A 26,871-nucleotide genomic window follows, 5' to 3' on the forward strand; every position below is an offset into this window, starting at 1 on the left:
CCTTGATTATCAACATCCTTAGATTTTCATTGATATCAACTAAATTTTTCCAGCATGTGATTGCCCTAACGGTAAACCCCATGGCAGCCGCAGCGTCTGCCACTTGATTACCCTCCCAGTAGATATGCTGCAGGTGGACCATTCTCATTTCCTCCAATATATTTTTAATATCCAGGATGATATTTCTAATCTTCCATCCCAATTTTGCCTCCCCATTGACCCAATCAACCACCAGTTTGGAGTCCCCTTCTATAGTTAACTCTAAAATGTTTCTTTCCCTAGAGAGTTGTAGACCCCATAATAACACCATAGCTTTTGCCACATTATTGCTACCAATCCCTACCTAGCCTGCATAAACCAATAGAACATCACCATTCCTATCTCTCAGCACACCACCAGCTGCTCCCTGTCCTCCTTTCGCAACTCCATCAAAATTCAGTTTATATTGTGTGATGGTGGGTGGTCTCCATATTGTTTGTTGTCTCCTCCTCCTAGCAGAGCTATAAAAAAGGAAGAAGTCCTCTTGACAACCCTAATTCTCAGCCACAATGCCTTCAAGTCTCCTGGGTTCCTCCTTTGGCATCTTGTATTTAGCTACTCTTATATTTTCCTTCAATAGTTTTTTCATCACTCCAAAAACCACTTCAACTATCTTATTTTCTCCCCTAAATATCTTGTTATTCCTTTCTTTCCATATGTGCTGGCATACATATGGTGGGATAAACTTCCACGAGAGGATTAGTCTTGGATGATGGAATGGGCAATCCCAATTATCCACAAACAGTCCCAAGTTATCTTTCATGACCCATACCACCCCCAATCTTTCCCAAGCCTTAGTCCAGATGTCAACCGCAAATTGACATTCAATGAACAGGTGGTAAATACTCTCTTCCTTTTGTTCACAAAGGCAGCAACGGTTTGTTATGTAGAATCCCCTTTTTTTCAAATTATCGACTGTTAGGATTTTTCCATGCTGAACCGTCCACCCAAAGAAATTAATCTTAGGTATAAGGCTACTGATCCATACCTTACTCTACGTGGTTGGGCATAGTTCCTTACTGAACATTAGGGTATAAGAAGATTTGACAGTGAAGTTCCCAGTCAGAGTTAAATCCCAAGCTAAAATGTCTTCTTGTGGCAGCATTGGGATCCTCTGTTCCTTTATTAGTTCTTCCAGTGGTAGCATTTGAATAATTATGTTGATTTTACTTTGTTATTCTATTTAGTCATGGAGAGAGGTGAAGTATAATTATAGGTGGAAGTATGTAGGAATTATGTAGAGATAGTTAAAGATTGAATTATAGGAATTAAACATTTAATTCTTAATTGGGATTTTATATTTATTTACTATCCTTACTTAATTTCGCTTAAACAATAATAACATGACTCTTGGTTATGGGATTAGTTAGGATACCCTCAGTTAGAGGTTATTTGGGAAGTATCATAAATTGGTAGTTAAAGTTCAAAAAAATATTAACTTTTATTCGACAAAGGGGTCATTAGAAGATAATACATTATAGCAAGTTGGAAGATAAATAATCAATAATTGATTGGTTGAAGTTAATAGAGAATAGAACGTAGAATTTTGTTAAAGAGTTACACCTATAGAAATAGACATAGAACGTAACGAGATAAGATTATACAACTTGAAATCGGGATATCTAGGACAATTATAGTCAATTGAATCTATCATGACTACAGTGGTACAAACTTTATACTTCATAGATGTAAGGTCTTTACCCTAGGATAGGGTGTGAATTTGAAATGATAAAGTCATCTAGCTTTTACAATATAACCTAGATGATCAACGAATGTTAGGAAACTAATTGGTCTCCCATGAAAACTTGAAGCACCAAAAGTTCGAATGAAAACAAATTCTCCCACATCAACTAAAATTAATTATCTCTAACCTAATGAGTGAAATTGTATCATTCTAACATTCTCGAGAATACATGAAATGTTATACCTCGGACACTCCATGGTTTGATGGAATATTCCAAAACAAAGTATAGGTCTATATATGCTATCCTTTAGCTCCTAAAAAAAATTAAAAATTTGTGGTTGTGTTTTGCCTTGTAAAATTAGGGCATGACAATGCACATGTTTTATTGGTTACTGATCTCATACTTGCATGTGCATGGTCATATGTATGTTTTACTTTTGTTATTGATATGTTGTATGGTAGAGGGAGGGAGTTGTAGTTATTGAAGAGTTGGGCTCTGTATGATGCACCACTCCCTACCATTGCCTATTTAGTTTAAATATGTGTATATGTACATACTTGTATCTTATGTAGGATTGCAGGTACTAGACATTGACTTCCCTAAAATGCCAAGATGAGTGTGTTTTATGGTAATAACTCTATTGTAATGAAGGGGAGATATTCATCATGTCTAAATCGCAAGCTAAACCTCATTTGTCTCAATATACTGGACAAGTCTCTTTTGACCACCTAACCAAATTGTCAAGTGACATAGAATCAATAACCCTTTATCTTTTGTCTGTGGTTTTGTGTTACTCGGTTTAAGTGGCTTTCATGACTTGGTTTGTAATGTGCTTGTAATGTCAAGATATGTTTATTATTTAGTAATTAAATATTTATATTTATTAAGACATTTGGTTTAATTTGAAGTCAAAATTTAATTTCACATTATAGAATTTCAATTTAATTGATTAGGTCATTTTAATTATGAAGTATATAGATATTATATATATGTTATATAACAATAGTAATAATTGTGAATTTCAGATTGGGAATAAAGAAAATAATATTATATATATCCAAAAAAGAGATGTTTTTAAAAAATAAAGTCAAATTTCATAAAGTGAATAAAATTTCAAAATAAAGACTTTATCTTACAAATGAGTTATTTTCACATATTTATGAGATATTTTGCAAAAAAAAAGTGGAATTAAGGAGGATTATTAAATTTTAAACTTGTCTTAATTGAGTTTTTAACTTTTGAGTCCCTATTTGGTAAGGTTTTTCTACAAAAAGGAGATGAGAGTTTATCTTAAGGAGCGTGGAAAATTTGGAGAACTTGTAAAAATTTAGAAGTGGAATTGGGTGAGCATACTAGTAAATTATTGGAGGAGATTTCTAGAGATTGCATTAAATAATAGGAAGAAAAGTCTTCAAGAGGGAAAGACTCTAGATATGTGCTTGGTCTCCTATTGTTCAGTATATATATATATATATATATATATATATATGAGTTTATCATAAGGAGCATGGAAAATTTGGAGAACAACTTAGTAAATTTAGAAGTAAAATTAGGTAAGCATATTAGGAAATTATTAGAGGAGATTTATGGAGATTTCATTAAATAACAAGAAGAAAAATCTTCAAGAGGGAAAGACTCTAGATTTGTGCTTGGTCTCTTATTGTTCAGATATTTCAAATGGTGTTTAAAAAGGTAGGATCTTTATTGTTATTTGTGATTTTTGCAAACTCTTATTTTAAAAAGCTTGTTTTCTTCATGTTTGATAATCTTTTTACTAGATTTCTTTTTAGTTTCATTTGTGTAATTTAGTTATAAAAAGATTGGAAAAAAATTAGTTTATTAGGTTTTGGGGTTTGGTGTTGGATTTTTTTTGAATAAACTAGACATATATGAGTTCTTCGTTTAACTAGTTTGAAAAATTTAGAAGAAAATAAAAAACCCACTATTGTGAAAGTAAATAAAAATTAAATTTGATAACGAAATCATACAATTAATTTGATAAAAACTCATTATTTTCTTAAAAGAAAACTCTATTAAATTTAGAAATAAATTGTAGTTTTCATTAAAAGAAAATCTTATTATCTTTATATATTTAAATTTGAAAAATGTTAATTAAAAAAAATCAAACAAATTTATTTTAATGGGAGGGGTTTGACCTCCTAGTTAGCGTGTTGTTGCCAAGCTGGTCACACTTGCTAAGGCAAGTATGAGCTTGCCAAGGCAAACATTGTCCTACCAAGGCAAGCACAACCTACCAAAGTAGACATGAGGTCCGTGACTTTGTAAAAGGGCATCGAGTTTATTAAAAGGAATTGGTTCTAAATTATATTTTATTTATTCAATTGAATAAAAGTGTTTTGTGTTAGTGTAGTTTTTTAATTTCCTAGTGGGTTATTTATTTTTCCCTATATTGCTAGGTTTTTCCTACAATTTTAATAATCTTGCTTAGGTTAATAAAGCATGTCTTATTTAAAAAGTGGTTGTGAGGTGTCACCTTCCTACATGTGAGCTTCCATTAGCTATCTTAGGAAGATACTTTGCTATCTTTAGTTCGATAGATGGTTGCTCCTTATTGGTCAATGTTGCTACCTCCTCCCTCTTCCTAGTCTATATAATCATTCTACTTGGCTTGTATTTGTGATCTATTTCTTTTGCATCCTATTAATTTTATTTTGCTTCCAGCATTTGCATTACTCTCTTGGAGACTAACTTTATGTTGCTATTTTGATTTTGTATCATTTGCATTCATAGTTTAGATATCTATTCTTTGCACTGGTTTTCTGGGTTATCAATCTTTTTAGATTCTAACATGGTATCAGAGCTTTTCTATGTGCAAGAGTAGATTTTAGTTTCTTTATTTGAGAGATTCGGTGGGGGCTAATAAATCTTTATTGTAGTTTTTTGAAAAATGAAGTATGCTCTTCTCTTGCATCTTTGGATGATCTTGAGAATTAGAAAAGTTTTGACAAAAATGTTTTTAATCTCTGGGGTTTCAATCTCAAATCTGACAACCAACATGCATATTTGAAGTTTTCAATCAGTATTGCAGGTTCCAACATGCCATTGATGGACTTAGGAAGTTGATTCAACATTTGTATGTCATCTTTTGGTTGCTAGAGTCGTTTCTTGGTCTTTGGAGCCATTTTTTATTGTTAAAGACGTCTAATTTACACTACAACTACATCTTCTGTACATCAGCAAGAAAAATGCTTTCTGGGTTTTGTTTGTAGCATTGAAAAACTATCTCGGTATCTTTTAGTTTTTGAATGCAAGATGTATATTTTGCATAATTGAGCACATAAAGCTACAGTCGTACCCCTCTTTGTTGGCAGTTGCAGATTTAAACACAGTTTTCAAATGCCTCGTTCTTGCTCATACAAACTCCGATTTCACTTATCTATTTTTTGTGCTCTATCCACTAGTGGAGCTATTTTTTTATTTTCATGCATAATTTTTGTAGAAATTGTAGATTCTCGGCCGTGACTATGCACAGTTCTCATTTTGGAAACTTCAAAGGATCATAACTTTCTCATACGACCTCGTATCGAGGCAATTCTTTTTTTGAAATTGCATGATTTTTGAGTAGATTGCAGTGGTGCTATTTGTTTCCCTGATAATTGTGCCCAAGTTTCACTTTCAGCACATGCTCTTCATGAGGGTTTGTAATGCATTGAAATCAAGAACACTAAGTATTTCTTTCTAGTGGTAGTTGTAAATGCACTAAAATAAAGTGCCAAATCATATTTCTTTGGAGGGGGGGGGGGGGGGGGGGGTGTGTTCTTTGATTGAGTAAAAAGGGGGGGGGGGGGGGGACATTGTCGTGGCTGGGTTCTTTTTTTTTTTTTTTTGGCATTTCTTCTCTACATTTCTTCATCATGGATCAAACAAATATGCCCATACTAACTCTATACAACTACTTTGAGTGGAAATCATGCATGACATTTCACTTAAGGAAAGCTGGATTAAATAGGATAACTATGGGACTTGAAACTGAGCTTGATAAAGATGAAAATAAGCCTAAGTGGTTTAACAAATGTGATGAGACATATGGAACATTGTGTTTGCCTGTTTCTCCTGATTTTCTATTTCACATTGAATCTTTGAATACACCAAATGAAATATGGTTAAAGCTAGAAACACTATTTGGCACACAAGATTCAATGAGGGATCATATGTTGGAAAATGAACTAATCAGTTTAAGTCCAAGAAATTTCAACACAATCCAAGATTTCTTCACTAAATTGAAGTCACTAAGGTTGTAGTTAAAACAATGTGGAATTGAAAAGAAAGATGAATAATTGATTCCTAGTATTCTCTCTACGCTGAGTTTAGAATATTCTATGTTTGTCTCTACCTTCTATGCTACTAAGGGTGCACTTGGTACTCAATTACCATGCCATCTTTAGATGATTTTGCTATCAATCTCACTCGAGAATAGGATAAGCTAATCCAGATGGGCACTCTTAAGTCCTCTAAGTCACATGCCTTGGTTGCCAACCAAGGCACAAAAGAACAAAAAAGAAAAAGTAGTAACAACAATTGTAAGGACAAGAAACAAAAGAATAGCAAAGATAAGAAGGATTAGATACTGGTTGCTTCAAAAGCAACTATTGATACCCCAATCTTCCAAGGGCGATAAGCCTAAGAAAGAAAAGGTCAAATGTGCCTATTGTAAAAGACCTAGTCATGATGAACATAGATGTTTGAAGAAACAAATTGATCACTTGATATACATTCTTGAGAAGAATAATATCAGTGTTCCTGAGTCTATCAAACAAAGTTCTAATGAAGGGTCTAATAAGGAAAAAGAAAACAACAAGGGGAAAGGAAAGGGCAAGGCCCTTGTTGCAGTTGCTTCCTCACCATCCACTTGGGTCCTTGATTCAGGTGCTTCGCACCACATGGCTTCATCTAAGGAAGAACTTGCATCCTTGGAGCTGTGTACTATACCTTCTATTTTGATGGGTGATGACACTCCTGTTGAGGTGTGTGGGAGTGAGTCTGTTGATGTGGGGGATGGCACACTCCATGATGTTCTTTGTGTACCCTCATTATCAACTAATCACCTATTGGTATACCAGATCACTCACACAAGTTCAAGAAAGCGGGTTGAGTTCACTCCTGATTCAATGGAGATACATGAGTTGCACAATGATTCTACAACTATAGTTGGAAGAGTAGATCATCAGTCACAACTCTATCTATTTTCTCACTTTGTTCCTGATCCTCCTTCATCTATCTTTCTCACTCACTCTAATGATATGAGTAAATTATGGCATGAGCGGTTTGGCCATCTTAACTTCCGCTATTTGCATCAGCTCAACTAGCAGAGCATGGTCATAGGGTTGCCTTCAATTCAGTTCTTAAGTGGTGTTTGCCAAGGTTGCATTCTTGGTAAGCATCTTAAGGAAAAGTTTGACAAAAGTAAGGCATGGAGAGCTTCACAAATACTAGAGTTAGTTCATAGTGATTTGGTTGGTCTGTTTTAGCATCATTCTTTCAACAGGGTCCGATATGTCCTCACATTCATTGATGACTTTTCTCAATATACTTGGGTGTACTTTCTCAAACAAAAGTTAGAGGTATTTGATCATTTTCAGGACTTCAAAATTTTTGTAGAAAAGCAATCTGAGAAAGCCATCAATGTTTTGTGCACAGAAAATGGTGGTGAGTATGTCAACCATCAGTTTGAAAGATTTTGCACTTTAGATGGGATTGATTTACAACATTCAGTTCCATAAAATCCTCAGCAAAATGATGTTGCAGAATGAAAGAATAGATCCTTGAAGGAAATGACAAATTGTATGATGCACTCTAGATCTCTTGCACCACAGTATTGGGTAGAGGTCATTAACTATGCTTGTTATATCTAGAATCGTGTTCCTCACTGAGCTTTGAAGGGAGTTACTCCTTTTGAAGCTTGGAACAGTTGAAAACCATTAGTTAAGCACTTTCAAGTTTTTGACTCTTTTGCATGGGCCCACATTCTTGTAGAGAAATGTAAGGCCTTGGATCCGCAGAACAGACCTTGCATATTTGTAGGTTATCCTGAAGGTGTGAAGGGTTATTGATTGCTCCACCCTACTACACATGAGTTGTTCATTGAGAGGAGTGTTTAGTTTGAGGAGAGGCCTTCAAGCTCCCTTTCTATCACTTCTCTAACTCCTACTTTGACATTAGAGTCACTTGGAATACATGACAGATCTTTTGATGAGTCAGATTCACTTGTGCTAACTTCTACCACCACTTCCAATGTAGAGAGTGATTTAGAGGACTCACCTCCTTCCTCTCCTAGTCATCATTCACAGCTTGATGATTCTCCTCCAGATTCTCCATCTTCTGGTCCACTTTGGGCTAAACAGACCTTGCAGTCTGCAAATGATTGGGTTGGGGATCCATGAGACACCAGGCAAACTCGTTCACAATTCCAAGACGCTCCACATTTCTTCATTGCTACTGCCTCAGATCCACCATCCTTTCATGAGGCTTCTAGTATTCCTAAGTGGGATACAACTATGCAAGAAGAGTATAGTTCCTTATGAGGAACCACACTTGGGATCTTGTCCCTCTTCCTAAGGGAAGAAAACTTGTTCGATGTAAGTGGATCTATTAGACAAAATTTGCAAGTTTTGCTGGGGGTGCAAGATGCTTCATCTTTTTGGGGGGCCTCTTCCTCTCACTTGGAGTCTTGATTTTTTTGGGAGTCTCTTTTCTCTCTCTTTTGGGGGACTTTTATGTACATGGGTACATCATTAGGCTTGACTTGCTGAGACCCATTTCTACATCCACCTAAGCTTCGCTTATGGGGGGTGTTAGTGTAGTTTTTAAATTTTCCAGTGGGTTATTTATTTTTCCCTATATTGCTAGGTTTTTCCTACACTTTTAATAATCTTACTTAGGTTAATAAAGCATGTCTTATTTAGAAAGTGGTTGCGATGTGTCACCTTCTTCCATGTAGCATCCATTATCTATCTTAGGAAGATACTTTGCCATCTTTAGTCTGATAGATCGTTGCTCCTCATTTGTTAGTGTTGCCACCCCTCTTCCTAGTATATATAAGCATGCTACTTGGCTTGTATTTTTGATCAATTTCTTTTGCATCCTCTTAATGCTATTTTGCTTCCAGCATTTGTATTACTCTCTTGGAGACTAACTCTATGTTGCTATTTTGATTTTGTATCATTTGCATTCATAGTTTAGATATCTATTCTTTGCACTAGTTTTTTGGGTTATCAATCTTTTTAGATTTTAACATTTTGTAATACGTTTAATATTAAATAAATTTATTAATATTAAAATATATTAATATATAATAAAGCATTATTATAATATATATTATATACTATATGTTACTATACATAATATTATATTATATATTAAATATATTTGTTTTATTTTAAGAATAATTTTTAAAAATATTATTATTTTTGAAAGTATATATTATTATTTTTCTTTAAAAAGAGAAAATATGAAAAATGTATATGACTAAATAAAAGTATTCACCTTTATTATTATTAGTTAGTTGACTTTTTATATTCAATGATTAAATCATGTTATTTTTATTAGAAATTAGAAATTAATTACTAATTTATATTGAAGTTGTATTATTAGATAAATAAATTGATTTTATTTTTCTTAATTAGCTTTTGTTATTTTACTTTCTATCACGTGGGGCTTTAGAAAGTCAAATAAGAAAGTAAGCTAGGGGCTCAAGTGTGTTTATTTTGTTAATATTATGTTTTCAACTGCATGTTTATTATGTCTTTTATGACAAAAGTTATTGCAATTTTTCTAGTTGTAGTAATAAAAAAAGAAGATAAAGTGCAACTATATTTTAAACAAATTATTTTAAAAGTCTAAAAATCTTTAAAGATATAAAAAATTGAAATATTAAAAGATATACAAAAAATTGAAACAACTTCAAAAATTGATAATAAGTAAATAATGTATTTTTCCTATTCAATCCAATCATTTAAGAATAATTTATATTAATAGAACTTTTTTTTTTAGGTGATAGAAAGTTTTATGTAAACTAAATTATATACTATATATAAATGTTTATGTTCCCTATTAGAGCTTGGTTGACTATTATGCATCATTATACATGACTATGTAATATTGTGGTGTAATATCCACTCCTAGTTCACTTTTGATCTATGTTATGATACTCATATAAGCTTTGTGTGTTTACGAGCTCTATTATGGACATATTTATATCATAAGATTTTGCTTAAGTATTATATATTTTCAGTGGTTGATTATGATTGTTTTCTTAATGTACTTAGTATACATATTTTAGCTAATGAATTCAACTATTATCATGTATGCTCATGTTTTATTGGTTACTGATCTCATACTTGCATGTGTATATTTTACTTTTGTTATTGATATGTTGTATGGTAGAGGGAGGGAATTATAGCCACTCAAGAGTTGGGATCTACATGTTGCACCACTCACAACCATTTCCTATTTAGTTTGGATATATGTATATGTACATGCTTGTATTTTATTGAAGATTGTAGGTTCTGCACAATGGCTTCCCTAAATTACCAGGATGAGTGTGTTTTATCGTAATAACTCTATTGTAAGGAAGGGGAGATATTCATAAGGTCTAAATCTCAAGGTAAACCTCAGTTGTCTCAATATACTGGACAAGTCTATTTTGACCACCGAATTGAATTGTCAAGTGACATAGAATCAGTAACCCTTTATCTTTTGTTTGTGGTTTTGTGTTGTTCGACTTAAGTGACTTTCAAAACTTGGTTCACAATGTGCTTGTAATATTAAGATATATTTATTATTTAGTAATTAGATATTTATATTTAATTAAAGCACTTGATTTAATTTGAAGCCAAAATTTAATTACAAGTTATATAATTTCAATTTAATTGAATAGATCATTTGAATTATGAAATATATAGTTATTATATATACGTTATATAACAAAAATAATAATTGTGAATTTTAAATTGGGAATAAAGAAAAATGAAAAAAGAAAAAATATCGAGAAAGGAGATATTTTACAAAAATAAAGTCAAATTTCATTAAGTGAAAATAAAAAATCAAAATAAAGGCTTTATCCTCCAAATGAGTTATTTAAAGATATTTATGGAATATTTTGGGAAAAAAAATGGAATTAAGGATGATTATTAAATTTTAAATTTATCTTAATTGGGTTTTTAACTTTTGAGTCCCTATTTGGTAAGGTTATTCTACAAAAAGGAGATGAGAATTTATCTTAAGGAGTGAGGAAAATTTGGAGAGCAACTTAGTGAATTTATAAGTGAAATTGGGTGAGCATATTAGGTAATTTTTAGAGTAGATTTATGGAGTTTGCATTAAATAACAAGAGGATATTCAAGAGGGAAAAGCTCTAGATTTATGCTTGATCTCCTATTGTTCAGATATTTCAATTGGTGTTTAAAAAGGTATGATCTTTATTGTTATTTGTGATTTTTGCGCACTCTTATTTTAAAAAGCTCATTTTCTTCATGTTTGATAATCTCTTTAGCAATTTGATTTTAGTTTCATTTATGTAATTTAGTTATAAAAAGATTGAAGAAAATTTAGTTTATTGAGTTTGGGGGTTTGGTGTTAGAAAAAATTTGAATAAACTAGACAAATATGAGTTTTGGGTTTTGGTTTGAAAAATTTAGAAGAAAATAAAAAACCCACTATTGTGAAAGAAAAACCTAATTAAATTTATAATAAAATGATACAATTTATTTGATAAAAAACCTATTAATATCTTTAATCTATTAAATTTAGAAATAAGCTAATAGTTTTCACTAAAAGAAAATCTTATTATCTTTATCTTGCAAATAGATAGATAGATAGGTAGATAGATAGGTAGGTAGGTAGGTAGATATGTAGAATGAATGAATAAGAGAAATGAGTTGACAAAAAAGAAATTCTTAAGACTACTGAATTTTAAATTAAAACGAGTTAAAAATAATTTAAAACCTACAAGATTATATGGTAAACTTACATTTAAAAAAAATTATTTAAAAAAATTAAAAATCTTATTTTGATGGGTGGGGTTTGACCCCTAGGTCAGTACGTCACTGCCAAGGTGGTCACACTTACCAAGGCAGGTATGGGCCTGCCAAGGCAGACACTGTCCTGCCAAGGCAAGCATGACCTACCAAAGCAAGTAGGGACTCGTGACTTTGTAAAAGGGCATCAAATTTATTAAAAGGTATTTTTTTAAAATTATATTTATTTATTAAATTGAATAAAATTATTTTGTAATATGTTTAATATTAAATAAATTTATTAATATTAAAATATATTTATATATATTAATATGTAATAAAGTATTATTATAATATATAATATATATTATATGTTATTATATGATACATAATATTATACTATTATAGATATCTTAAATAAATCTATCTAAAGAAATACCGATAGATATCCACTACAAAATAATTACAATTTAATTTACTACATCTAAAATTATTTATATTTCCTCTATCTCTATTTATTTAGCTTTTTGCTAACTTAAGCTTTTTATTTTAATTTCTTAAAAAATGGATGATTTATATTTCTAAATATAATAATTTATATGGATATTTTAGGTGATATTTATTAAATTATTTTTAAAAGTATATTCTATTTATAATAAAATTAAAACTTTTGACATGTAGATGGTTGTCAAATTTAACTTAGAAGAATAAAAATTAACATTAACACGGTCACACCAATCTCACTCCCCCATTTTGCCATTGTAGAATGCCTATTGACATTAATTATATATTAAATATATAGGTTTTATTTTAAGAATAATTTAAAAAATATTATTATTTTGAAAGTATTGATTATTATTTTTCTTATAAAACAAGAGAAAATATGAAATATATGTTGGAAATATTAGGACTAACAAGGTTACTGAGAGGGGAGGGGTGAATTAGTAAACTTTAAAATTTAAACCAATTCAGCATAATAAAAAATTCACCATTCATTCATCTACTTTACTGTATGCATGAAAAGATTAACACACTGATTTGGTGACCCAGAAACCTTTCAATTTGAAAGTAAAAATGGGGTGGGGATGATGCCCACGAAACTTCAATACTGCAGTATAAAGTTGGCTGGTTAAGGCTTACAATGATCACTTTTGGTGATCTGCCCTGTTAGGAGCAAGTAGGATTGCTAGATCCACCTTGTTAGAGGATTTAGAAACATACAATGAAGTATGCACTCTGTTAGGAGATTTACAAAAGACTGTTAAGTCTACCTTGTTAAAGGATTTACAAAATTGATTCACCTATTAGGATGAAGCAGTGGATCTGCTTGCAACTGGTTTGCTGATTAGATCTTATGTACTGATCACTTGATGTGATGGATATATCTTTGCTGCTCCTTGATAACCTTGCTGAATACTCCGCTGCTGATTCTCTTTCAATTTGCTCTTACTTCACTGTTACTTATCTTCAATCTTTCTTCTATTTTATTATATTGCAAATGGCACAATACATTACATATATACCATTCCAATATTTACAGCAACAAGGTCGGCCAAACACAAGTGGAAAAAACATTACTTAGTCGACCAGATAGTAGAAAACTCAGGTTCCTCAAACTCACTCGGTGACCTTCTGACACTCAGCATCCACTACATTACACGGCATCGTCATGCACTCAGTAGAGGTAGGGGCTCGGTCCATACTAATCACTCTGAGTAGCTTGGAACTTGGTAACCACTGGTGACTCGGTAAACATTGTGTCACTTGGTAGAAACTAACTCCTTCGATTCACTTGGTAAGCACTGAATACTTCTTTTACCTTTCTGTTTTGGTAACTACAGAAACCTTCATTTACCTTCCTGACTCGGTAAACACTAAATCCTTCATTTACCTTTCTAACTCAGTAAACACTAAAACCTTTGTTTACCTTTCTGACTTGGTAAACACTAAAACCTTTGTTTACCTTCCTGACTCGGTAAACACTAAAACCTTCGTTTACCTTCCTGACTCGGTAAACACTAAAACCTTTGTTTACCTTTCTGACTCAGTAAACACTAAAACCTTCGTTTACCTTCTTGACTTGGTAAACACTAAAACCTTCATTTACCTTCCTGACTCAGTAAACACTAAAACCTTCGTTTACCTTCCTGACTTGGTAAACACTAAAACCTTCGTTTACCTTTCTGACTCGGTAAACACTGCTGAACATACTTGGTAACCAACGAATGCTCGGTATGAACTATAAACTGAGCAATGAACTCGGTAAGCATTCAGAATCAAATAAGTGTTGTAACTAATGACAAATGTATCATTATTCCAACAATCTCCCCCTTTGGCATTAGTGACAAAAACTCTTATGAGCCAAAATTTATATACAAGATCTGACAAAACTGATTTGATTTTGCTGTGCTGAATATACATGGGCTACCTTACATATAACTCCCCCATATAATATACACAAGGTTTGTACATGAGTTATATGACTTTATTCTTTATTACTTTATTACCTTCTCCCCTTTTGTGTCTAATTCTCCTACTTTCTCCCCCTTTTTGACATTAATGCCAAAGAATAAAGATGTATTTACATGGAGACACCAAAATGTGTGATAAACTCAGAATGTACTTGAAGAATTAGTTGCAGAGTTTTATCCCAATTGTCTTGTAGGATTTTACATGTGGAGAGAGCTACTTGAACTTTTGCAAAAAGTTCAATCACATGGTCTGCAACAGAGAAGTTTTTGTCATGGATCAATGTTTTTGAATATGCAATGTGCTTATGCATTGTGTTCATGACAGGAAGGATCATATTCTGGATGTCAATTAGAGTAGACCTGATCCTTGCTTCCTCTCTCAGCAATTCTGCCTATTTCTCTGACAAAAATTTGATTCTCAGATGATGGGATGAACTTGCACTGTGGTCAGATTGCAGCATTTGGGCACTGACCTTTATATCCTCATCAATTTTATTCAACTTTTCTTTTATTTCCTTTGTATACTCTGTAACATCACAAAGTTTTGCAAAAAGTGAGGTTACATTATTAAAAGAATTTTCAATGTTAGACAAAATTGAGGTTAATTCATCCTATTTTATTGCTAAGTGCTGAGCAATGTGCTCAAGCACCTTATTTTCAAATTTCCTTTCTGCTTTCTCTATTAACTTTTCTTGTCCTAAGATATCCTCATTAAATTTATTCACCGCTTCTTCTAGCTGTAACAAAATGTGTTGAGATGAATCCGCATCAACACTTATAGCCTTAGTTATTATGTTCTTAGCACTCTCAATGATGTTGAATTCTCTGTCCCTTTCATTCCTTAGCTGCATTTGCTGTGCCTTTTGCTCTAGACGCTGACTAGCCAATCTCAGTTCATTAACTGTAGCAGTTTCTAGATTTATCTGTGGAATGGAAATTTCTTCATCCAAATCTATATCACTATCTGTAAGCAGCAGTCTCAAGGGTTTCTTTGGTTTATCTACAATACTTACCTCCTTTCCTTTTGAAGTAGATACAATGGTCGATGTGTACAAGCTGCAGGTGGAAGAGATACACTTGGTGAAGTGACTGCTGCAGTGGATGACTCAGTGGCTGATGATGTGCTTGGAAGCTCGGTAACTGAAGAAGTGACTGCTAGCTCGGTAGATGAAGTGCTTGGCACTTGCATTGCATAAACTTGGAGCTGAGAGGAGACAGGTGGAGATTGATCAATTGATGAGGCTATTGAGCTCACAATCTCACTAGTAGAGGTTGCTTCTTCCTCCATTTCTCTTTCAGCTTCCTCAATTTCTAACATTAATGATTGCAGGTCTTTTGGAATGTCTTCAATGTCATCACCATCATCATTATCATCATTGCTGTCATTGCCCGTGATTTTAATAGTATCCTCACCGGGTTTGTGTAAATGATAGATATTTTTCCACATGTTTGTTGTATCATTTACTACATGCTCAATGTCTTTGAAAAGTATCAAAAAAGTGTGGAATCTAATCATCATGTTACCTTCGTGATCTTTCAGTGATTTCTTCACTTCAGCATTAGAGAGACTTGGCAGGAGATTCCTCAGGGTCTGCTCATAAATGTCTTTGACAATCTTGGTTGCAACTTCCCATCTTGGTTGCAATCTTTCCAATAGCTCTTTGGAGATCTGAGAGGCTATCTAGTCTGGGGAGTATTTCCATTTACCCATTTTGTTCAGTACCAGATCCTCAATCTGCATTTTCTCCTGTTCTGTTCTGGTTTCAAACTTTAATGCTTTGAAGTTTGTGAAGCTACCTCCTTCATCTAATTGCTTTAGTCTTGCTTCAAAGGTGAGTGGAGGCTTAACAAATACAGGTTCCTTCTTTCCTTGTCTTGTTCTCCTGGAGAATACTACAGTGGTTTGCTTTGTAGGTTTGGTGATAGTCACCTTACCTTTCTTTTGTTGAGGCTCTTCTTCTTCTTCTTCTTCTTCCTTTTCTTCATCTTCTCCTCTCCCTTCTGTTATCATGAGAGGTCCAGTATCAACTTTTAGCTTTTCTATCTTTCTCCCGCCTTTAGAGATTGCTTGAGGAAGCTTGATTTCAAGCTCTATTCTAACCTTTGCCTCTTCATAGGTTCCAAATGCAGGCAACTTGGGATCCACTGGTTCATTTACCAGTGCCTCAATGATATCTCTGGCATCATCAATATTTAGCTCATAGGGCAATGGTTTTACCCATGCCACTCGGGGTTTGACTGCCTAGATGTAGACTCTGTCACAGTCAACCATGAAACAGACATCATCCTTATATTCTTCAACAAGTTTTGGAGGTATCCTGAACCTGTTGTTCATCCTTTCCTTGAAATCTTCAAAATAATTATCCATTACCTTATCAAAATTTATACCCATTTCTGCTATGAATTCATTTATTTGATACAAAATTGGAGTATCTTTCCTCCATACAACTGCACCCTTAGATGGAAAGAATTTCTGTACATAGAAAAATAAACAAACTAGAAAAGAACCAAATTTACAAGGGTTTGTCTTTGCAGTCCTTATGCTATCCATGTTTTTATTCAATTGTTTTAATAGCACATCAGCTAGGTCAAACTCCATATTTTTCTTTACAATCTTATATGCCAAATCTACAGCCTCACAAGGTACACTATTCAGCCTGCTGGAACTATACAGTTTGTATGCAATAACACAAATACCAAATTTTAGTTCTATATTTGAAACATTGTTGAGCTTTAAACCTTTGCCATCCCATTCGGCTTGGGTTAATTTTTGGAGTTCATCTTGACCTAGGGTTTTGGTGGTTTTGGCTTTGGTCAACATTGGTAAACCCGTGATCTTGTGGATCATCTTCTTTGTTATGAGGATGGGTTGCTCTAACCACAATTGTCCATTATGCACATGGCTTAAGATATACCTCACCCATTTCACTTGGAAACTTCTTGGCAGATGCGGGATATGGGTTAAACCTTTGGTTTCCAAATGTTTAAACTCAAGTTTTAGGGTTCCATCCATGCATAACTCGGCTAGGGTACTATCCATATCTAGTGTCCCTATTTCTTGCACAGTACATTTGAAATGAGTATGAATATCATTGATAAGAAGTACCTTTGGAGGGATTTGCAATTGAGCTCCATGCGGGTTGAGTGATTTAGCGATGGCAGGAACAATTTTGAAATTGGGCGCCTCCCATTCGACTCCCTGCACAAGCATTTCAGAACCTCTCTTTGCCTTACTGCCACTGGTGCTTGTGGATGCCATTGCTGCTCGGTGAGAGAATGATTTCGTAACACAAATTCTTTGCTGAAATTTTTTTCTCAAATCACTTGAACTCGCTTGGATGCACTTAAAAATATATTTGCTCTGTGAACTCTAAATTCGTGGTGAAGAATGAGATCAAATTTTGCCTTTTTGATTAAATCCTGTCATTAATGCTCGGGTATGAAGGTAGCTGAGAATTAGGGTTTTATAAATAGTCACCGACTTACTTGGTAAACCTTGCAACTCGGTGAACACACAAAACCTTACTTATTTTCTCGACCAAGCTTGGTAAAGTCTGAAAACCAACCTTGGTAGATGCAACACTGTGAATTATGATTTGTATCTGCAATACTGATTTATCATTTCCACTCCTTCTTTCTGGAACTGCTTAGGATATGGCTTGAAGATGCAGTCCCTTATCCTTCTTGATATGTCTAATTAGGAATGGTGGAGTCACCCATTCTTAGAGTGACATTTCCATCATTTGAATTTTCTTGCTCGGTAGACTTAGGAATCCATTGTTGTTTCATTTGCTTTCGAATATTATCAGCTCTAGTTTTCTTTTCATCTTCAACCTTTCCTATATTCATGCAATTCTTGGCTATATGACCAAGTTCAGTGCAAGTATAGCATCTTATGGTTGTATCTTTCTTCCTTAGGTGATGCCTTCTACAGTTTGTTCCTATGTGTCCATATTCTCCACAATAGTGACATCTACACCAAGTTTTGTAATCCCAACCAAATATTGCTTTGACAATTTGTTCTGCTAGATTGAATGATTTTGATCTACATTCAGATGCCTTGTGTCCTTGTTTCTTGCATTTGTGACATTTTCCTTCAAACTTTGGTTTCTCCTTGCATTTATTGGCTTTGTGACCATGCTGATTGCAATTGAAACATTTGGCATTGAATTTACCTTTACCATTACTCCAACATTTGTTAGATGTATGACCTATCTTGCCACAATGATTGCAAGTGGGTCTTTGATTCCTTTGGGTACCTTGTTCAGAAGATTCACCTTCTTCCTTGTATCCAAGACCAGCTTTACCTTTTTGCTTATAAAAATTCTGCTCATTTTGCTGATTCAATTGATTCATGTCTGCTTGAGATTTCATCATCCTTTCATTGACTTGTTTTTCAATATTTAGATCATTTTCCAAGCTTTCATTGATTTGTCTCTCAATTCTTAAGTAATTCTGTAGACTTTCATTTTGTGCTCTGAGAATCCTGATTTCTTCATTTGCATTGGATAGTTGATCTGCTAGATCTTCATGTTCAAGGGATTGATTTTGAGTTTCATGACTTCTATCTTCCAATTCTTCTTGTGCTTTTTTTCTTTGTTCCAAAACTTCACATAGCCTGATTGACTATATTTCTTGCTCTCTTTTAAGCTTTCTTACCTCTTCTTGTAGAGATCCATTCTTTTCTAGAAGTTCTTTGATTGCTTTGTCAGCTTCTTCTGTATTACTTGATGGTAACAAATCTTCAATCCTTTCTTCAACATAAAAATGGTCATTTATTTGTCTTGCAAGTTCCTTTCTTCTTTTTAGGGATTGAGAAAGATGTTCCTTTGCTTCTTTGAGTTGAACCATGGCCATGTCCAAGTCTAGCTTCTCATTCTCAATAGTTTTGTCAAGTTTGAATATCTCCATTGTCCTTGATCTTTGCTCAAGTTGTCAAGCTCTGTCCCGAGAACCACAAAGCTCTGATACCAATTGTTGGAAATATTAGGACTAACAAGGTTACTAAGAGGGGAGGGGTGAATCAGTAAACTTTAAAATTTAAACCAATTCAGCATAATAACAAATTCACCATTCATTCATCTACTTTACTGTATGCATGAAAAGATTAACACACTGATTTGGTGGCCCAGAAACCTTTCAATTTGAAAGTAAAACTAGGGTGGGGATGATGCCCATGAAACTTCAATACTGCAGTATAAAGTTGGCCGGTTAAGGCTTACAATGATCACTTCTGGTGATCTGCCCTGTTAGGAGCAAGTAGGACTGCTAGATCCACCTTGTTAGAGGATTTACAAACATAAAATGAAGTATGCACTCTGTTAGGAGATTTACAAAAGACTGTTAAGTCTACCCTGTTAAAGCATTTACAAAACTGATTCACCTGTTAGGATGAAGCAGTGGATCTGCTTGCAACTGGTTTGCTGATTAGATCTTATGTACTGATCACTTGATGTGATGGATATATCTTTGCTGCTCCTTGATAACCTTGCTGAATACTCCGCTGCTGATTCTCTTTCAATTTGCTCTTACTTCACTGTTACTTATCTTCATTCTTTCTTCTATTTTATTATATTGCAAATGGCACAATACATTACATATATACCATTCCAATATTTACAGCAACAAGGTCGGCCAAACACAAGTGGAAAAAACATTACTTAGTCGGTCAGATAGTAGAAAACTCAGGTTCCTCAAACTCACTCAGTGACCTTCTGACACTCGACATCCACTACATTACATGGCATCATCATGCACTTGGTAGAGGTAGGGGCTCGGTCCATACTAATCACTCTGAGTAGCTTGGAACTTGGTAACCACTGGTGACTCGGTAAACATTGTGTCACTCGGTAGAAACTAACTCCTTCGATTCACTTGGTAAGCACTGAATACTTCTTTTACCTTTCTGTCTTGGTAACTACTGAAACCTTCATTTACCTTCCTGACTCGGTAAACACTAAATCCTTCATTTACCTTTCTGACTCAGTAAACACTAAAACCTTCGTTTACCTTTCTGACTCGGTAAACACTAAAACCTTTGTTTACCTTTCTGACTCGGTAAACACTAAAACCTTCGTTTACCTTCCTCACTCGGTAAACACTAAAACCTTTGTTTACCTTTCTGACTCGGTAAAAACTAAAACCTTTGTTTACCTTCCTGACTCGGTAAACACTAAAACCTTCATTTACCTTCCTGACTCGATAAACACTAAAACCTTCGTTTACCTTCCTGACTCGATAAACACTAAAACCTTCGTTTACCTTTCTGACTCGGTAAACACTGCTGAACATACTTGGTAACCAACGAATGCTCGATATGAACTGTAAACTGAGTGATGAACTCGGTAAGCATTCAGAATCAAATAAGTGTTGTAACTAATGGAAAATGTATCATTATTCCAACAATATATATAAGAGTAAATATAAGGATTTATCTTTATTATTATTATTAGTTAATTGAATTTTTATATTTAATAATTAAATAATATTAATTTTGATTGGAAATTAGAAATTAATTATTGATTTATATTTGAAGAATTTGATGAGAACAAATCCATAGATCCAGTAGAACATTTGCATGTAAGAACCTGTCATAGATAAGAAAATAAAAAACCCACTATTGTGAAAGGAAACCGTAATTAAATTTGATAACACAATCATACAATTTATTTGATTAAAACCCATTAATTTCTTTAATTTATTAAATTTAAAAATAAAATTATATTTTTCACAAAAAAATCTTATTTTCTTTATCTTGTTTACACACACACACACACACACACACAAAAACATTTTTGGAAAATATTATTTTAATGGGAGGGGTTTGACCCCCTTGTCAGTGCATTGCTGCCAAGGTGGTCGCACTTGCCAAGGTAGGCATGAGTTTGCCAAGGCAGATATTGTCTTGCCAAGGCAAGCACGACCTACCAAAGTAGGCACGAAGCCCATGGCTTTGTAAAAGGGCATCAAATTTATTAAAATTATTTTTTTAAAATTATATTTTATTTAGTAAATTGAGTAAAATTATTTTGTGATATATTTAATAATAAATAAATTTTTTAGTATTTAAATATTTTAATATATAATAAAGTATTATTATAATATATATTATATACCATATATTACTATATGATACATAATATTATATTATATATTAAATATATAGGTTATATTTGAAGAATAATTTTAAAAAATTATTATTTTGAGAATATTCATTATTATTTTTCTTATAAAAAAAGAGAAAATATGACATATATATAAGAGTAAATATAAGTATATACCTTTTTTGTTTTGTTTTTTTATTGTTTTGAATTATATAAATAAAATAAGAAATTACTAGTATCTCAAGTATCTTCATTCAAATAGGCACTGGTAGGAAAGAACGAAGAAGAAAACCTCTAGTCTTGCCCAAGACTTTCATCCTTTACACTATTACATTTTTAAAGGAGCATACCCCAGTTTATACATTTTTAGGAATCTGTAATACAACTTCAGATAATTTGAAAATTGTAACTATCTTTTTCTATGACCAATCTCAAGAAGACTCTATATCTGTCTTTAATAGGATCAGTCATAAAATGACTCATTGATCTTGATATTTCTATTTGCGATTGAGGTAATGTGATTACTCCTTTCCTACCTGCTAGCATAAATTGAAACTCATATGACACATTAATACAATTAGAAAAAAGAATACATCATCAAATTTGATTCCCATGTGTTGCCTGAAATGTGTTTTCCCTTAGTAAATTTTGAATGGCTTTATAATATATGATTCCATTGATATACTATATGTTTCTTAGGTTACATGACACGGGTAAAAACACAGATCTGTGTCACCATTTGTGATACAAAAATCTGTTTTGGTCAAATCTCATTTCTCTATCAAAACTCCTTTTTTTTTCAAAAACTAAAAATACCCTTTTATAGATCTCAGATTCAATATCATCATTATATAAATTTTTGAGTGTTTTGATTAGTTATAATATGTTATAATCTCAAAATATTATAAGTCGATATTTCAACATTTCAGAAGATGCTCTCTCAAAAAATGAAAAAAAATAGTAAATCATATCAAAAAAATAAAAAAATAAAATTTATCACTAGAGGAGAGAATCCTCTTCATGAATATGTAATTTTTTTCAAGAAGGTATAGATTTGATAGGGAAGTTTTGATGGGAGGAAAAAACTGTTGGATTCTGACAAGGTCGAACTTGATTACTTATAACAAAGGAAATATACATCAAGAATAATTATTTCTTTTTTTGTTCACTAGCTATACATGTCATCTATAAAATATTTTCAAATTAGAACAAAAAAAGATGATTTGCACATACTTGTCTGACGGGAACTACGTCCTATATTTTTTATAGTTAAAAAAGGGACTTCAAAATAAAATAAAATGAATAAATTCTTAGTCAAAAAAATTATAAAAATTATAGGCATAAAATTCATACAATTCTACACATTTCATCAGTTTACATCATCTTCATATTTTAAACACAAATACCATTTTTTTTGTCATTAATGTTGAACTGTCACATTCTGATATCACATTTCTTTATAAAAGGTGACACAGATTTGTGCTTTTACCCACACTTCTTAACCACTTTAATAAGAACCATCTACACATAACTCCTTTGTCTCTCATTCTAGTTAGATTAATAGTTAATTCCAATATGATTTTTAGTTAGATGACCTTATTATGGTTTTGACGTGAATGCTACTCTTAAATCTAAGTTTCTACCAATTTTTCTAATTTAAGGATATTAGGCTTCTAATCTGAATGAAACTGAGCTTGCTAAAATATTACCTATATTTGGCTTTGTCATTGACATACATAACTGAATTTAATATAGAATTCTAAATTTAAATGTAAACAACTTACTTTGGTTTTCTTCCTCACTTTAAGTTTTTATGAATGTTGGGTCCTTGTATGTTTAAATTAAGATGAGTGTCACTTGAACCTGATTCCAAATATACCAATCTATCAATGAACATTATGCTTTTAATATTAGTAACACATTTTTAAATGATCAGGCCTAAGATGGAATAAATAAAGCCTGCTTCATTTTGTGAAGTATCTAAAGGAATCAAGAAATCCTTGAAGTACTTCATATGAGCCTCCTCTTAAAGCATTGAAATATTATTGTAACTAATCATTTTTTGACCACAAGGTGGTGCAGAGCTGATAACATGACAAGGTAATGGAAGTAAAGAAAGGGGGTAATTCTAATAAGATATACTAAGGACATATTCAGGAAAAGGTACTACATCTATGTACCATGACAAATTATATCCTCACCATCTGCACCTTGTTTGCAAGGAAGTCTTCCCTTGTATTACCTTCTCGATATAAATGTCTAATCCTTATTTCTTCATATTATCTACTAGATTGAGAACGGTCTCTAGTTTTGAATTAATAACCCAATTCAGGGTCTCCCTTTTCCTTATTGCATTGAGGATTATTTTAGAGCCCCCTTCAATTTCTTAAACATTTTATTCCCATTTTCAAGACCAACAAGAGTCCTTCATGAAGGGCTTCTAGTTCAACTATATTTTTTTTTGAGATACCTTATAAGTTTGGCTCTTTTGACCATCCAATTTCTTGAATTCGAACTAATAATACATCCTATTCCTTCTATCCCTAGGTTACCTCTTAATGCTCCATCAAAGTTTAGTTTTGTCTGCCCTCTTGGTGGTGGCTCCCATTTGCATTCTTTTCACGCTTTTAGATCTTTTTTTATTATAGACTAAAGGTAGATTAATTAGATTAATCTAATTCTCCTTTATTCCTTTATCCCATTTTGTAAAGGTTCCTTCTTTAATTGTTTACTATAGGTAGTTGTTCATTACATTTGTTATACTTGCTTCTACTTTATTGTAGAAGGAGGGTATACTACTTTCTATGTCACACAATATGCGTCTATTCATTTCCTTCTAGATTTCCCACATTAGTATTGTGGGAGATATATTCCAGAGTTTTCTTTAGACCTTATAGTTACTTCCTTTGGGCCAACCATTTAGACTAATTAAGTATTTACCTTTTTTATTATTCTTAGTTAATTGAATTTTTATATTTAACTATTAAATCATGTTAATTCTAATTGGAAATTATAAATTAATTATTGCTTTATATTTGAAAGATTTGATGAGAACAAATCCATAGATCTAGTAGAATGCCTATGTTGCCTCCTGAATTAACAGTTTTTTAATAACCCAGTGATAAAAACACATACATGTAGGGGTAGCTAATTCCCATGTTCAATGCACCTATTCAGACACCAGGGCCAACTATAAGGCTATTTACTCTCCTTCTTCAGGTTTTGCAAGACCTAGGTGGGTGGACCTCATATTATTTATATGGTACCAGTATCAAAGCATATAACTAAATCTATATAACAAATAAAAACTGCTGAATCATCTATGCTTATGCAAACAATTATGGATATGAAATAGCTACTAACATAACTCATGAATTCAATAAACTAAGTGAGGGAAACTTATTTTCAACTCCTAAAATAGAAAGGGAAAAGACATTCAATTAAAGATTTGAATATCAACATAACCTAGGTATGCAACAGTAAGAACATGTATCTCCAAGTTGATCAGTCCCTTATCAATTAGGCATTCAATAAGTTAGAACATACACATGGATACCAAAAATATACTTGCATACTCAGGTATTTGATATATCTATTCACCTTGAAAATAGACATCTATTCTTAAACAAAATTCATACTTATCAGATCCTCCTATGATCCCTGCAATTATGTCCATGCATATCAAGCAAATTACTCAAGTCCTTGGCTCAAAAAAAAGATATACAATGACACACAACTTCAAGAAACAAGTTGCAACTAGACAATACGTACTTTGTACATAGTCAACAAAAAACTACAAACCCTCACATAGGAGACAAATTTCATAATGAAACTTCAAATAAATCTTTATATTAAATTCCTTGAAATCAATACATCATGGTGTATACAAAAAATCAGAGGGTACACAACAAATTATTGTATTAGCTAATTGCTCAAAATAAAATACAACTATTGTTCATAATAGAGAAACTAGTAAGAATGGAATCAGAGTCATGAAAGAAGATTTCAACCTAACTGGAACCAACGAAGTGGTCACACAATAGTGAAAATTGTCCAAAATTGGAACCCTCACAATGAAAGAAGAAGAGAAATATATAGAGAAAAAGAGAAGCCTAGATCAAAATCTGATATTGCCAAGTGTAGAGCATAAATTTTTTCTTCTACTACTATAAAAATTGTCTCTTCCTTCATCAATTGTGAATCAAATCTCATCAAGGTTGTTTTCAGAATGTCTGATATATCTCCTTAAAGTAATGAGGAAACCCCTTTCTGAAGGAAAATTTGATACATACCCAAAAGCATATAGATCTTTCAATTTTATTTAGTTTATCTTCATTTGTCCTTGCCATGAAAATCTTCATTTGCCTCAGTCGAAAAAACATTATCACTTGCAACTGTCCCTAAAAACATTCAATTCATCCTTTATGGCTATCAGTGCATTTGATATTATAACTTTTGAAACAAAAAATCTACATAATACTGAGGATGCCTCAAAATTATAAATTTGCTTGTAGCTTCTTCCATTGAAGACCTGTATAAAATTTGACTCTAGAAATGAAAAGTTCAAGTTCTCCTTGTTCCGATAATATATTATATTCCATATTTTTGATAGAAATAATGCCTTTGATATGCAATTGAAAAACTAGGCCCTAGGCCATGAACTGGGCATTAAATTAATTTTTTTTTAAAAATACTATATAGTTTAAACTATATAACATCAACTTTATTTAAATCTTCAACTTGAGGAGAATGAGCACTCAATTTGAAGGCTTTTGACTTTAATCTTTTATTTTATTACTTTTACCTTGTTTCTTACTAATGCAAGGAAGTGTATTAATGCCCAATAATAAATAGGATCCATGCTGATCCCTTCAAGATCCATTCAATCAATTATTATTTAGAGGCATCTCATGAAGTAAAACCAAATATGCTTCAACAAGTTTATCGATATATCTCCATTCACACAGTTTGATTTCTATAGCATATTATTTTATTCATAACTTCCACAAATTTGCATCAAAATGACCCAAACCATAGGGAAACAAAGTATTATTTGTATTTCCAATGAATCTATTTAAAGATCATAACTCTTCCATATGTTTCAGTAATAAGTTATGCAACATGACTGTTGTTAGGGAATCCAAAATCTGTAAATGACCACTTTCACTAAAACATGCATAACTTCTTCAAAATAGAATGAAATTAATTCAAACCAAAAGGAGAATGAATATAATTCATCCTACTATCTAAATATATAAATTATATATGGTTTCTAGGCTGTAACTATTTTTACAAGGCCTAGAAATGACATAAAAGCAATGAACACCAATCAAAATAACTAGGAATGAATGCACAAAATAATACCAAAATGTTCTCTTCCTTCTCATCCTAATTTGGAATGACCAATACATGGTATTTATAGAATTTTAAACATTTGGAAACCATCCAAATACTCCTATGACCTTTCACCTTCTCTCTTGCATCATATTTTTCATATTGCCAAATTTTATGACAATATTTACTTACATATTTGACAACTTTTACAATTTTGTCTTTCAACCTAACATTTACTCAAATTTACTTAATACATCATGAATGA

The sequence above is a fragment of the Cupressus sempervirens genome, chromosome 10 (assembly GCF_028749045.1).
Source record: "Cupressus sempervirens isolate cs-2001-9-10 chromosome 10, ASM2874904v1, whole genome shotgun sequence".
NCBI classification, from domain to species: Eukaryota; Viridiplantae; Streptophyta; class Pinopsida; order Cupressales; family Cupressaceae; genus Cupressus; species Cupressus sempervirens.